Raw genomic sequence first — 16,932 nt, forward strand, 5'->3', positions numbered from 1 at the left:
CATTGACTAACAGACTACTGTCTCAAAAAATTAAGTTGAACATAGCCTTATTAAAAAATTAATTCATTTATATGATATTTTTTTAGTTAGAAACCAAACCTTTGAACTTTCAAAGGACATCGCACCGGTTCGTTGGGAAGTACAGTTTGAAAATCACGGTAGCCTAATACACAAATAAAGCACAACCAACCAATTTTTACATTTCGTAATTTATCAATCATGCTGCAAACTCGCAAGCTTTCACGGACCCCCTGAAATCGCTTCGCAGACCCCAAGGGGTCCGCGGACCCCCAGTTGAGAACCACTGCCCTAGACTTAGGCTACTGGCGGAACCCTGGTTGAAAACTACTGCCCTAGATGCTGAAACTTTTTCTTTCACTGTGGATGTTATGGCACAGGTTATCGTGTTGTATTCATGCAATTGTAAATTAAGTTATAGAAAACTTTGGCATTAACGCTTTTGATGTTTTAAATCTAACCACTTAGCGTCTGAAGTGCAAATGTGGAGGACTTGAGCCAAGGAAGAATACATAGAGGAATTTTTGCGTATCGCTTGAGATTGCGTATCGCTTGACTCTGGCTCTTCCAGTAAAAATTGTCTAAAAACCTCAAAAAATGTGGCAAATGTTAAAGAGCTTTTGCTCGGGATTTTAGATTAGTTGAAATAATTTTTCGATTTTAAATCGTGCTAAAAGGCAAAAATTTTGCGCCTTCGGCACGAAACATGCCGCCTAAGACGCTGTATAAGAAACTGAAGCTTTCAATAATGCGAAGGTGGGTCTGGGTGGCGAACTCCTAGAAGTATATGTGATGCGATAATCCAATAAGCTCCCTGTCGATGTCAAAATATCGTTCCCGCCCCTGCTTAAATTACCCCCCCCACTCTCAGGAAGTGTCCGGAGCCCCTGAAAGTAATGGTTTTGATTAATTAAGACTAATTATTATCTGTAGAAATAACATCTTATAAATACTGTTCATCACAAATGTAATAATCAATATATTCACCACTTTGCTCATCCAGTGATGCTGCTCTTTGATAAAGTGAATTTAACTGATGATGTTAGCGCAACAGTGGCTTAATTGGCTGGTTAGTTGATACACTTTTTTCATTTGTTTACATGGCCCAAAAAGTAAATATGGTAAAAAGCTTAAAATTTTCAGTGGAATGATATCTCATCGTTTCTTTAGTCATCTTTCAAATTCGCATCTTCTACAGTTTACTCATAGCGCGCAGTTTAAAAGGTGCACTCAAGTGTATCAACTCTCTTCGTTGCCGCAGGTCAGTTGATACACCATGGAAGGTCAGTTCAGTGCCGGTCTTAGGGTATTTCGGGCCCTGTGCGGAATGTGCTTTGCGGGCCCCAATGACAATGATCCAATTCAGTAGCGTAGCTAAGTATTTTGAAAGGGGAGGGGGGTTGACGGCCGGCGGCCGAAGCCTGACGGCGTTTTCGCCGAAGGCTACACCCAGCGGAGTGGGGTCTGGGGGGGCTCCCTTAGAAAATTTTGAAAATTACTTTGAATTTGGGGCATTCTGAGCGCATGTTCAACAAAAATTAGGGTATAAATATTAACTGTAAAGTGTTGCTGTCCGGTAGCATAGCAAAAGGATAAGATCATGTTTTCTTTGGCATTCTTCGAAAATAAAGCTGAGTCTCCATGTTTTCTTGTTGCTAATTCCTAAAGCCGCAATTCACTTCAAGGATACCGGTACTTACTTGTAAATCGAATTGAATTTTTTTCCATTAAAAATGACAAAAATTACTGCATTTTCTGAGTAAATTGCGGCCCCCCTAATTTGCGGGCCCTGTGCGATCGCACGGTTTGCACACCCCAAAGACCGGCACTGGTCAGTTGATACATTACCGAGACTCAAAAATAATTTTCAAAATACAATGTCACAAGCCTCTTTATAACATGTCTCGCATACAAGCAAAACAAAAAATCATAGGGCAATGAAAGAATAATTAGGCCATAGCCTACATTGGCTTCTTGAACTGATGCATTGAGGATTAATAGATGTTTATTAGCAGCTGCAAAAAGATGTAGGCTACAATAATTCATCAACTTATTTTAAAGTATCAGGTTTGGTGGCCGTGCTTAACTATATTTATTGATGCATATACCGCAATATTAGATCCTTTCATGCATGTCTTAAACCATTAAGGTTTTGCCACCTTTTCCTTTTGTTAGTTTTGTTACTGTATTTCTTTTTCACAATATCATTTCTTTTGCATTCTGACAAAGAAAAATAAATTGAATTGAATTAGGAAGGCCAACGTAGCCTATGTTACAATTGCAAGTCTGATTAGTATAATTTGGTATTTGCCTAATATGTTGGTCACAGCGGTAAACCATAATATCTTCGTGGGAAAGTTGTAACATAAATTTCCCGGAAAATATTATGGTTTACCTCTGTGACCATAAAAAATAAAAGACGAATTGATTGCGATATTTCAACTGCACGTAACCAGCTTATGTGACGTAACAGTGATAAGCATTATGAAGCATTACAGCACCAGGTAAATCTGGCTTACGCAAGATTTCGCAATTTCACAGGTGTTTCAAATGATGGTGAAATCTGTGTTCATTTTTAGAAATATTCCATGACGTAAGCCGCCAGGTCAAGCAGACCATAACGGTTTTATGTGACGTTTGATTTGTACAGAGATTGTCCGGAACATAAGTGTCAATAATTTTCTTTTTGTTTCTTTCATTCTTTTAAAAGTTGTGAATGAGGATTTGCGAATTTAACTGGTATGTTATTCCAAACTTTTGCGCCAAAGTATTTTATAGAGCGTTGTAGTTCAGTGGTTGTGCATCCATAATAATGGTAATCTAGGTTGGTCGAGTAGCCTATCAAAGTTGTGAATTTCGTTGCATTTTTTTAAAGTAGTTTTGAAAAGTGCTGGGTAATGAATTAAAACTAAACCGGTAGGCCTACATAAATTTAGCAATTTCAAAGTTGTAGCCTACTGTAGCCTACAGATCTTTTAACTTTAGGATATTGAGTTGTTTATAAAAGGTTTGACATGGTCAGCCCATTTGCCTTTCGCAACAGCATTGACTGCCTTGTTTTGCAAAACACCAAGCTTTCCTATATGTGTTTAGAATGACGACCCCTAAATTGTCAGTCCGTATATAACGTCAGGACTATTCAATTGGCGCACCGCGGTCCGAATCCGGATCTTCTGGGTGTTGAAGGTGGACCTCGGGCTTCTGGAAGAATAACCTCATTGCCACATTTTAGGGTCTCTTTAAACAGATTTCCATTAGGAAAATTTGTGATTTTTGTGATTATCCAAGGTGCCGGGGCTTCGACCCCAAACCCCCAGCGCTTTGCCGTCTTCTCTGATGTGCGATCCACACAGCTACACTACAAAGAAACACAATACATTTTTTCCTTTTTATTTCTTTGTTTGTGTCAGCGTTTGTTTATTTCTTTGTTTGTGTCAAGTGTTTAGGTGCTCATAGGCTACTGGTTGTTTAATTTTCGTGGTTGCATATGAAATATTTACCGGACCGCAAAAATATTCCACTTGTCAAAACGGACTTTTGCTAACATTAGTTGAGTAGCCCTGGTTCCTGGCCCTGGTAGGCTATATAAGATAAGGATACAAGAGAGAATAATAGGCTACAGCTGAAACATAACTGTGGTTGATAAACAACGTTTCAATTTAAAGAGTATGCCAACAGATTCCGAGAGTGGAAGATAGAGCATCAATATGAGGAAGAAATGAGAGATTCTTGTCCATGAAGATACCAAATTAAGGTACAGTATTTAGCAGTGTCAACGTTTTTTAGTTTGGTGTTGCCGTAAAATACTTTAACGTTAGTTGATGTTTGGTTGGTCTTGCGTGCAATTATTAGAAAGTTAGACTTAGAAGCATTTATTGTGAGTGAATTGGCAGTAATCCAACGTAGTTGATTCCTTTCAGTTCAAGATTAATTAAACTTTGAAGATTATCGGCTTTAATGACGAGACAAGTGTCATCAGCAAATAATCTAGGAGCACAAGAAACACAGTTAGATATATCATTCCCAGTATAAAAAAGTGGTCCTAATATGGTCCCTTGAGGGACACCAAATTTTAGTTCTTTTTAATGCAGAATTTTCTTGTCTGATAGACAAAAATTGTTTACGTTTTTCAGGTAGGAAGTGAGTAAAGCATTGGCAACTCCTCGAATGCCATAATGATCGAGTTTATGCAAGAGTTTTTCATGATGAACAGTGTCAAAAGCTTTTTTAAAATCTAGTGAAACAAGTCCAGTCAAGTCCATTTGCTCATATGAGGAGGTAATAATGTCTAAAGCAGCATGACTTGTTGAATGATTGACACGAAAGTCATATTGAGTAGGCATTAAGATCGAATGCTTATTTATAAACGATGTCAAAGTTTGAACATTAACTTTTCTAGAATCTTTGAAAAGCATGACAGTAGAGAAATTGGTCTATAATTAGTTGTTTTTAGTTTGCTTCTACATTTATAAATTGAAATTACTTTAGCAATTTTGAGAACATCTGGAAATATGCCATTCGAAAATGCGTGGTCGAAAAGGATGGATGGAGGCAAGGCTATAATACATGAAGAGATTCGAAGGAAATAAGGCGAGATACCATCACGCCCTGCTGATTTATTTAATCTTGCATTGTGTATTTCTTCTATTATTTCGTACATGTCTGGTGGTTTAAAGAAAATAGAAGAGGAAATACGATTACTTAAAAAGTCTTTAAAATTACTTATTTTATCGGTTTCGAATCGAGTCAAAATAATGGATCATGTAAATTTTATCAACAATGAATAAAAATGTGAGTAAAACTGAATGACTGCAGTATAAAAGTAGAAAAAACTTGACATAAAATAATAGAATTTATTGAAAAAGCACCACAAGAGATTTTTATGTGGTTAACTTTATCAATACTAAAGATGGTAGAAGTATGGGATCGCTCACTCAAAAAGAAAGTGGACAACTGGAGGGTCATATAGTGTCATGATAAAATTTAGTGCAACTACAGCTTGAGGTCGCCTGCCATATGTCACACACCCAGGTGCAGTATATATGACTTATCCACGTGTGTACAAAGTGTGTAGGCCTATATTGTCAAAATAAATGTTTGAAAATACGTGATATCGTGTTTATTTAATACAGTACTATTCAAGTCATGATAATGCAGCCGTAAACTTCACGCTACAGTGGAAACGGTAGTCTATGGTAGTCTTACGGTAGTCTATGGTAGTCTATGGTAGTCTTACACTGCTGCAGTAGTGTTCTACTGATGTTTTCACACCCAAAATTTTCAGCAAAATATAGAATTTCATTCAATAAAAATGAATTTAGGTAATAGCAAACAAAAAAAGATTTTTGCAATTTTGCCAATTTTTGAATTTCGCAGTGACTTTCCAGCTGTCTATATAAGTTAGCAAGAATCAAGTATAGTTATTACTATCTGAAATCTATTTGAATAAGACCTTCTGATGATCCGTTAGGTGAAACAATTTGTAAAGGCTGGTCACAGCGGTAAACCATAATCTCTTCGTGGGAAAATTGTAACGTAAGATTCCCAAATCCGTTCGTCTGCATGCAATGACCGAACAAGAAACACACCTCAGGAAACGTCTATTCGAGAATTGTATTTCTGTAAAATTAGCCCGCGGCTATCGAAATCGAGATGCAACGCCGTACACCTCTAAAACTGTCACTACAGAACAGATTAATTGGATAAAAGACGGAACCTTTGTCCAGCTAGCAAGCACTAAGCCAACAGTTAAATGTGCGGCCAACTTTCAAGCAACCATTTCACGAATGACCAGAATAGATAGCAATATCTCAAACTCACATATGCAGTTCTGTGACGCAATAATGAAAGACAATTATGAAGTCATCCAAACACCTGCTCCAGAGGCTGATGCAATACTTCCTGTTTAAACAGGTTTCAAACTGAAACAAGCCCAAACAGGTCCAAACAGGTTTGACACAAGTCCATGAACGATGGTGCAACTTTGGCACACTTTCTAGCAACTTCCATGACGTAATATTCAGTAGACTTGAACGGTTTTTATATGACGTTTGATTATGGGAACAATTGTCTGGAACATAGCGGCCCCTAGTTATGACAGTCTGACATGGCATAACTAAAAAAGAATTGACGACAATTGTGAGCCAATGAATAAAAACACATGATACACAAATTGTTTGAATCACTCACGTATAAGTTAATACGCAAATACAAAGGGCATGCAACGAATGAACAGCAATAAGAATAATACGACGATACATGAAATTGGTACCATAGGTACACACTAAAATGACGCTATATACAATGGTTGCGATAATAATCGACTGTTCCGGGCTCAGACAAGGGTCGGCCACCGCAGACAAAACCAGGCTCAAACCCTAACACTTAGGTGTTCTTTACGGGTCGAGGCACGAAATATCCCTCAACACGTAGTCTACTTTCACTTTCCCCGTACTCTCATCATAGTTGCAGACGGCAACTTTAGCTCTACGAACTACAGGCTTCCCTTTCCTAATTTGTGGAACTACCTCATGCACTCTCCCAAGTTGATACTTCCCACGTTTACCAATGTCCTGGAGAGAACCCACCACTACAAGTTGACCAGGCTCCAAATTCTCGGCCATTTTTAGCCATTTTTTCCGGCCCTGAAGCCCTGGCAAGTAAAAATCGATCCATTTACTCCAAAACTGCTGAGAAAGTGACAAATTGAACCGATAACCCCTTCTTAGTTGGTCACGATCATGTGGTTGCCCAACAGCACAGTATGGGTCTAAGTATGGGGTCAAAAGTGAGGCAGGGGTGATGACAGTAAAATCCCTAGGGTCGTCACTCAAAGGTACCAAAGGGCGTTCGTTCACGATCCGAACGGCACTGCCTGTGTACGTAAGCAGTTCAATAAAATTGGGCTTACGAATTGAAGAGTCCAAAATGTGAAAAAAGTATTTAGTCACATCAGCCATGAAACCAAATCTTTTAAGCCGAAATCTAGCCAAGACATCTGCCAGAGGGTTTAACAAGTCAGACAAGTCAGGACAAGAAAACATTACATCATTTACACAAGTTCCTCGAAATTCAGACTTGCCATCGTAAACAATGCGCTTTTTTAATTGTGACGTAACAAAGTATGGTAAATACCATTCAAATCCCTTGACATTTCCTGCTTCACCAGCACGCTCAATATAGCCATTAGATTTAAGATCTTTCATGGTGTCAGTAAGGAAATCACGAAGTTCAGGTTGTTTTAAAGCTTTCTTTCTTAAAGCAGCAGCTCTATCTGACGCCAACACAAAATTGTTAGGTAAATCAATATCTTCCCTCAACGGAACAGGTATCTCAAATCGACCATCTTTCAACTCAATATTCGGTTCGACAAGTTCTCTAGCCAAAATATCATTGCGAGACAATTCACAGGTTTCATTTTGCAAAGTCAAATCCTGAATGACTTTATTCAGGTCTGCTATTTCCATATCACGAGACTCAATTTTACGCTGAAAGCCAGAGATGACATCCGACTCTGAAGACGTCTGCACTCTGCACACATTAGCAACGTTTTCATGTAAGGGTGACTTACCACCACAAGCCAACCAACCGAGAGGAGTGAGCAAAGCATGCGGTTCACTACGATTTTCACCAACACGCTCCTCTTTGGCCCACATCAAATAAGCGTTGTCGTTGCCAATCAGTACATCTACAGTACTACAATCATTCAAATGAAACATATTCACGTCATGAAAATGACGAAAACCACTTAAATCCTGCTTATGTGGTAAAGTTTTAACATCGTCAGTCCAAGCTGGGTTAACCACCGAAGTTATATCACAAAACAGTTCATCTGTCTCTAACGACTGGATGTTGAGTTTGACAAGGTCAGCACAAGTAGCTTTCTGACCAGCCAGGGTATCCATTTTAAACGACGCTTTGTCATACGGTTTAACGCCAAGTTCGCAGACCAAATCACTCGAAACAAACGTCAACTGCGAACCAGGATCATGCTGACAATACACCAACTTCGATTTGCCAGTCATTGGATTCAAAACACGAGCAGCAGTAACGCGGTTAAAGGCTGCTTTAACATTTCCAATCTTAACATTACGCACAGGAACTCTAGCACCAGCATCATCTTTGCTGATCGAATCCAGAGAATCACGTGACGTCACATAAAAATCATGCAGAAGAAAATAGTGTTTCCTATCGTTGTTAGGTCCACACTGACGACAGTTGTTTGCATGATTACAGTCCCTAACCATATGCTGGCGCAAACAATTCAAGCATTTTCCAGCTTTCACAATAACATCTCTCCGATCTTTAGGTGTCAAGCGCAAAAATTCTTTACAATTAGACAAAAAATGATATTCAACTTGACCACGTGACGAACAACAAATGCATGCCGGTAGGTTTTTACGTCTAGCTTCACCACCGCGCGGTGCGCCAACAACAGTCGAGTACTGCGAACTCCCTGAAATCACATCATCATGGGGTTTTACGGACGTCTGCCTAACCGGACATGAAGGCAATTTTCCTTTGCCAAACTTTTTAAAATGCTGCGACTCACCAGAATCGCCCATTAGCATAATGCTAAAATCAGTCGACTTGCGCGTTTCCTCCCGTACTACAAATTCAAACAAACTCTGAAAAGTAGGCTCATCAGTGCCACCATACTGATCACCTAAAAAGTCAAGATAACGCTGCTTAGCGTCAAACGGGAGTCGCTTAGCCAAATCCAAAACAAAACGTCCTTCCAATTTATCACGCTGACCATAAGCTTGCGCGTAAAGCAAACACTGCGATAATTCATCTTTAAACCCTTTCAAATCACTGGAAGAGATTGAATTCAATTTGCTACCATAGCGATACTTTCTAATTTCCGGTTCGGCGAAAAGACCTCCACGAACTCCAAAACGCTGGGACAAGCGAGCTAACGACATTTCTATCCTGTCTTCCTCTGACAAGCCAGGGGTGTCAGAAACCAAATTAGCAATCGTTTGCGCAGCTGTTCTAACACAAGCTGCTTGTAACAAAGTCAAACGAGTTCCCTTAAAGGGCGAAGCTGCCATCAAGGCCATAACACGATTTTTAAAGAAGATAAATGGCATATTATTACCATCGTAACCAATCAAGGCCGCCTTATCGAAGAACGTCCTACTATTTTGGTATTCAAAAAAGCAATCCTGCTGTTGAGAACTCGATTTAGCGGGAGAAGACAAGCTATATCCCTTTAGGGGCTGAGTGGGCTCAGTCACATGCACAGCCCGATCACGATCCTCACACACGTTAAAATCAGGAGACGCGATACGCCTCTCACAACCACCCAAATTACGTGTAGCTGGGCGATCAACAACTAGCGGCGCAGAAAACTTTGAAGGGGGAAAAGCATTACTGCTAATGGCGGCCCCGTGACCTGTACGCTCTGGGGGAGGAGTTCGGTTGTAATTTGCAGACCTTGGCTCTACAGCCTTCGGAAGACCCTTAGCCGCGGCCCCGAGACCTCTTGAAACAGCTGGAAAACATGTGGATTGTACAGGTCCACTTACGGATTGAACAGGCGTCTGGAAAAGGTTAGGTAAATTAAACTGTGATTGATGTTCACTTCTGGAATGCCTAGAAGAGCCCTTATTAGAGCTACGCCGGGAGCCCAACTCAGAACGATATTCAGCTAAAACTACCTCTTTACGTTGTTCGGCCCTCAACTGAGCGTCTTTGAGTGCGAACTCAGCAGCTCTAGCTTCGGCTCTCGCGGTGCCCTCAGCAGCTTTCGATTCGGCCTCAGCTCTCGCGGCAGCCTCTGCTCGTGCGGCCTCAGCAGCTCTCGCTTCGGCCTCAGCTCTCGCGGCAGCCTCTGCTCGTGCGGCCTCAGCAGCTCTCGCGTCGGCCTCAGCTCTCGCGGCAGCCTCTGCTCGTGCGGCCTCAGCAGCTCTCGCGTCGGCCTCAGCTCTCGCGGCAGCCTCTGCTCGTGCGGCCTCAGCAGCTCTCGCGTCGGCCTCAGCTCTCGCGGCAGCCTCAGCTCGTATGGCCTCAGCTCTTGCGATGGCCTCAGCAGCTCTTGCTTCGGCCTCAGCTTGGATCTGGAGCTCCTCTCGTCTTAACTGTAGGTTAATTTGTGCAACTATCCGTGACGATCTCTCAGACATCCTCGTGCTTACATTTGAGGCGCTATCCTCAGGATGTATGTCAGCATCCAACCTATCTGAGAACTCACTTTCTTTTTGTTCGAAGTTATTTTTTAACGAGTTAAATTCGGGATCTACCCTATCACGAAGTTCTGCCAAGATTGCAGAGTTAACAATTTTACTCAAAAGAGCATGGAAATGCCTTATAGATCGAAAAATTAACAGTTCCTGCTTATCACTCAAAGAACCTAGGGCTACAGAAAGTTCCCCAATTTGAGTCAAAATATCCCGTCTAAGATGCCGGGCCTCTCGAACTGACTTAGCCTCATCGTTGCTGGGTCCCTCCCCAGAATGGCCTGCCCGACCGCAAAGAACATCATCAAGCTTAAACTCAGTCGAGTCGACGGCGGCCGAGTCCCTGTCGCCACCGAGTGTAGACATATTAAATGTTGGGGGTAAATTTAACAATTAAAAAAATTAATTTATACAAACACACAATATTATAACAGTAGTTATAAAAAAACTTAACTGTAAAGACCGTAAAAATGTAAAAAAGAATTTAAATGCACGATACCGTAGCTGTACGAGTATGAAGTCCTAAAGTCCACAAAACTTGCTTGGATTCTTCCACTTGAATCTTCAAGCACAGATGGATTGCCTTTAATTTTCTTTCTTGCCAATGATTGTCAAAGTTATTTTTCTTCAGTACCAAACTGAGAAGAAATGTCTTTACTTTTCTTTGCTTCTGTAAGAGTGTAGACTACCAACCAACAAATCTTCTTTCATTATTTCTTGTACTTCTAAGTAGTTCTTCTGCACTAGCTGACAACAAACTCGTCTTTTATTTTTTTGCTTCTAAGTGCTTCTTGGCCTACCAACTAACAAACTTCGTCTTTTATTTTTGGTGTCTTGCCTGTGCTTCCGTACAAACACTAGCCAGAGAATCGTCTTTTATTTTTTATGGTCACAGCGGTAAACCATAATCTCTTCGTGGGAAAATTGTAACGTAAGATTCCCAAATCCGTTCGTCTGCATGCAATGACCGAACAAGAAACACACCTCAGGAAACGTCTATTCGAGAATTGTATTTCTGTAAAATTAGCCCGCGGCTATCGAAATCGAGATGCAACGCCGTACACCTCTAAAACTGTCACTACAGAACAGATTAATTGGATAAAAGACGGAACCTTTGTCCAGCTAGCAAGCACTAAGCCAACAGTTAAATGTGCGGCCAACTTTCAAGCAACCATTTCACGAATGACCAGAATAGATAGCAATATCTCAAACTCACATATGCAGTTCTGTGACGCAATAATGAAAAACAATTATGAAGTCATCCAAACACCTGCTCCAGAGGCTGATGCAATATTTCCTGTTTAAACAGGTTTCAAACTGAAACAAGCCCAAACAGGTCCAAACAGGTTTGACACAAGTCCATGAACGATGGTGCAACTTTGGCACACTTTCTAGCAACTTCCATGACGTAATATTCAGTAGACTTGAACGGTTTTTATATGACGTTTGATTATGTGAACAATTGTCTGGAACAAAGGCTTAAGATAGTAATAACTATATTTGATTTAATTTGCTCTGCTTTGCCTTTTTGCTTAGCATTGAGCACTTTTTGTAGTATTAATAGTTTTCATTGTTTTAAGATAGCAAGAAAATTCAGTAAAGTGAGTCGTCCCGGTATTCCACTGTCCCCTAATCAATATTGGTCACAGCGGTAAACCATAATCTCTTCGTGGGAAAATTGTAACATAAGATTCCCAAATCCGTTCGTCTGCATGTAGGTGACCGAAAAATAAACACTCTTTCGAAACGTCTTTTCAAAAGTGTATTCCTGTAAAATTAGCCCGCGGCTATCGAAATCGAGATGCAAAGCCGTACACCTTTAAAACTGTCACTACGATACACATTACTTGGATAAAAGACGGAGAATATGTCCAGCTAGCAAGCACCAAATAAACCAGTTAAATGTGCGACCGACTTCCAACAAACAACTTCGAGAATGAATCAGAAAATTTTGTGATAACTCAAAGGCACGAGAGCAGTTCGTGTGACGCAATTTCATGTCCAAACAGGTTTCAACTGAAACAGGTTTAAACAGGTTTGACACGAGTCTTACGGACGATGGTGCAATTTTAGCTCATGTTTTAGGAATTTCCATGACGTAATATTCAGTAGACCCGAACGGTTTCTACATGACGTTTGACCAGGCGAACAACCGTCTGGAACATAGCGGCCCCTAGTTATGACAGTCTGACATGGCATAACTAAAAAAGAATTGACGACAATTGTGAGCCAATGAATAAAAACACATGATACACAAATTGTTTGAATCACTCACGTTTAAGTTAATACGCAAATACAAAGGGCATGCAAAGAATGAACAGCAATAAGAATAAACACGACGATACATGAAATTGGTACCATCCCAGATAGCAATAGTCGGCGTGCAGCTGGCGTCATCAGGGCGGCGAGCGCTCACATTGGCGACATCGAAAATCGTTAGCTGTAGGACTGCGCCTCACTGGCGAATATCGTCATGATTTTTTTTCTTTAAAGTCATGACGATATTCGCCAGTCAGGCGCTGTCCTACACCTAACGATTTTCGATGTCGCCAATGTGAGCGTTTTCTGCTAGCTCTGCGCCGTCGCCTTTCGAGCGAGAGACCCGCTTTCGATTTTCGCTCGCTTTCCGCTGGCAACGCACCGTCGCGTTTCGTCAGATGGTGTTGGTTTCGTACGAAAGGCCGAGCTTCGCGCTTGATTAGAAAAATTTCGTCATCATACCGTTTAGTTGCGCTTGATTGAAGTCACGTGCCATTTCAAACACGCGGTTGATTTGATTTGAAGAGCCTGTTTGTCTGATTGATTGTCTTTTGCGCTTGTTCAGTTATTGGGTAGACTGCTGTACAATAAAGCTTACTTTGCACCTATTTTGCTGTACCCGGTTACGCCTACAGCATGTAAGAAAGTGTCGAAAGAGAGAACTGTGTCCTAGTCTATTGTGTTTAACCTTAATTACATGAAGATTTAAGCAAGCTAACAAACGCTCTCTTTTTGATCTGGAAGAAAAGTTAGAAGAAGATGCGGATGTTTTGGCAGCTATTGTAAGTCACTGTACTCATTTGTTATACACTTTTATGCCGTAAGCTACATGTGTGGTAGGCCATGTCGGAATAGGTACATGCAATCCTATTCCGACATGGCTACACCAGCCTTATGTCATGCAACAACTGATCAGTTAAATTCTAACATGACCTGTTGACAAAATATTTGTTATTGCACCTATAAAGTAACTGTTGTCATATTACAGTAGTTACATGTTTGTTTTCGCTTTGCAGATGGTAACTACAGTAAATCATACTCAAAAAATATTAGAACCTCCCAGACAGCAAAACCCGTCATTTTTACATTGATGTGACGTCTGCGGACATTGAACCAATGTAAAAATGACAGATTTTGCTGTCTGGGCTTTTAATTATTCAACTGCTCAGTTTCAATTTTTAAAACTTGTTTGTTTTGCTCTAAATGCTTCCACATACATTTTGTGTGCAGAAATAATTTAGTTTGTAAAATAGAATCATGTTTATTAAATCAATTTATGATGATTTTTAAAGAATAACCTACCGATTAACCAATATATAGAACGTGTGGTTGTTTGGTTTGAGTTTACGATCTAGACTTCGCTTGTTACCTTGTTCAGTTTTAAACTGACTATTGAGTAACGTGTGGATGTTCATTTAACAGCGATGGAAAATAACAACGGTTGGAGGAAATGATTGTATGGAAACTGTGTGGAGAGTTATGCGACTTTTAATGAATGACGATCTGGCCGCTCAAATTTAATTGGAGTGGAAAAAACGAAAAAACTGCCTTTCTTGATCTGAAAATAAAAAAGTGTTATTTGGTAAGTTTGTATTTATATAATTATATATTTAAGTAGTTTTACGAGCTACCGTCAGTAATAAGTGCTGCAATGCTATTGCTAACGCCATGCATACTACAGTACGATGGTGGAAAATGCCAGGCTTCTTTGTTTTTATGAATGGAAGTTAAATATAAATCAAATCAACTGAGGATTGACAAATTGGTAGATTTATCAAGGAATGGAATATTTTTCTGCAATATAAACGTTAAAATGTGACAACGTCCTGTAATATATCAGTTTCTACTATTTAGCTATGCCTTCCCGATATCACATGCGTGGTTGTTGTTGCAGGATAAAACACGGGTTTCAGCAGCACCTTATCACAAAAGATGTTTCAATAATGCTGAGTATTATCACTGATGAATTGTATAAAACCCCAATAATGATGAGTATTATCACTGATGAACTATATTAAACCCCCTCCCCCACCGATGTGACGCTAACGTAACGCTTTACATACCCCCCCTCCCCGTCGCAGGCGTTACGTCATATTTGAACGTTCCCTAATTACAATTTTTTTTTTATTACTACCCGTCTTGCTACGTCATAGGGGGGTTTATACAGTACATTTAATTGTAATGAACCCCGCTCATGTCCTCATGCAAGTTAAGGATACTTGCCATCGGTTCGATCCCTAATAATGAGTTAGTAGGCTAGTGTAATTAAGTTGTTGTGAGCGAAATTTGTTTTCACAGAGAGCTCATATTGTATTATTACAGATGTGATACAGGGCAAGCCAAGGCGACGGACAAAGTTATCAAATCTGCAGTGAAGCGGTATTTGAAGACGGCTGGTGACAGAAATGAAAAAAAAAGAACCGGGAAAACAAAACTTCCGGCGCAGATAAAAATTCGGACGATATATGAACGCTATCTGTTTTTTGATTGTTTGTTGACCTTTTAGTGTTCTCTTTTAACATCTTGCTGCGAATTATTATTTTTGCGTGCCTCTTAATTCGGTTTGCTTCCTTCGTACAGTAGTTGTATTTGGGAAAATCTTATCCCCGACAAGCTATTGCCAAACACTGTTGTGCCGTCTATTCACTAATATTAATTCTTGTAGTTAAGTCGAGTTTAATGTTATTAATCATTTAATTAATATGTTTAATGTTGTTATTCAAACGTGTTTTCGGAGGGGTGTTTTGCCGCCAGTCCTAATCCCTAACATTGCCCCGAACCAAAGCTCTTTGGCGTCAAAACGACCTGTTCCCATTTTTTTTATATTTACCTAATGGATGTCGGAACGCAATAATCACTCATGATTGTTGGTATACTGCATGTATCCTACGTGGATTTACATTTTTTTTCATGCAATGGTATGTTATGAGGGTTTGAATTTTGTGCTATCTGGCTTTGAAGGTTGCCAGCATGACAGCCACAACAGATGTGCAAACGAAAATGCGTTATGGTCGTCGTTCAGGCGGTCCTTCCCTATAATTGTGGTTGCCGTGCTGGCAACCCTCAAAGCCAGATAGCACAAAAAACTCATTAATTTGAATTTCCCTGCTGGCTACGTATTAATCTTTATTACATCATAGAGTAGTCTACAGTAGAAGCAATAGTACTAGTACCGTAGTGTTCTTGATGTTGCTGTGTATTTTCTTCCAGTGCTGTGATTTTGACGTATTGCAATAGGCTACCTATCATATATGCTTATATAATTATGATACTGTCGTATGTAGTACACAATTGGTTTCTAACCGGGAGTAAATTTTACTTACCCCTACCCTAGGCCTAAGGTAAATCTTGCAAGCAAACATTTTAATCAAACTCATTACATCTGGATTCCTCTGGGGATCCTTCTCTTGTATCATGGGCCAATCCTATAGATGTTTGCTGGTACACCCCTTCATTTTCTTTGAATTTTTAAACTCATTATAGTTTGGAAAACCAAGAAAGTTTTTTTTAATAGAATTTTTTGCTTAAAAATTATTGTTTCGCGAAAACTGTCAAAATTCACTTAACAGCTGCTGGACTTTTACAAATAATCTCATGTTTATAGTCTTTAGCTTTGCTCTCACATGGCTTGGACTTGTAAACTGTTCTGTTATTTGTATTACAAATGATCAGAAAAACCGCCATTCATTATTACTGAAACAGTTTTTAGCATTGTGTTACGAAAATGGAGCTGTGGTAAGACAGTGTATTAAAAATCTTCATTTTTTCGTTGTTTTACATTCTTGAATTGCGTCTCGCTTTAACCACAAAAAGACAATTATTACACAAAATGCTTCAAAAAGTTTTAGTGTTTTGTTTTGATAATTTCGCAAACAACAGCTGCTGCTGGTGGCCGAAAAAAAAGGGCTTCAGCAGGGCGACATTCGTCAGTCCAGCGACAGCGCGCGCAGCCGCAAAAACGTGCCAGTAAGTTTAGCGAAATTCGTTGGCGTACAGACAGCGCGCCGTTAACTAACTTGAGCGACTTTCGCGATCGAGGCGCTTACGCACAGCCGACTTTATTGTCGAATTTCGCCAGCGTTACGCCGGCTATGCGATGAGCAGATCAGTGGCGGCTAGATGACGATTATCGCTGGCGCGTCGCCAATAACTTCGCTAGCGTGGAGCTGGCTAGACGCCAATCTTTGCTACTTGGGATAGGTATTAGGTACACGCAAAAAATGACGCTATATACCATGGTTGCGATAATAACCGACTGTTCTGGGCTCAGACAAGTGTCGGCCACCGCAGACAAAACCAGGCTCAAACCCTAACACTTAGGTGTTCTTTACGGGGGCGAGGCACGAAATATCCCTCAACACACAGTCTACTTTCACTTTCCCCGTACTCTCATCATAGTTGCAGACGGCAACTTTAGCTCTACGAACCACAGGCTTCCCTTTCCTAATTTGTGGAACTACCTCATGCACTCTCC

The sequence above is a fragment of the Aplidium turbinatum genome, chromosome 6 (assembly GCF_918807975.1).
Source record: "Aplidium turbinatum chromosome 6, kaAplTurb1.1, whole genome shotgun sequence".
NCBI lineage: Eukaryota > Metazoa > Chordata > Ascidiacea > Aplousobranchia > Polyclinidae > Aplidium > Aplidium turbinatum.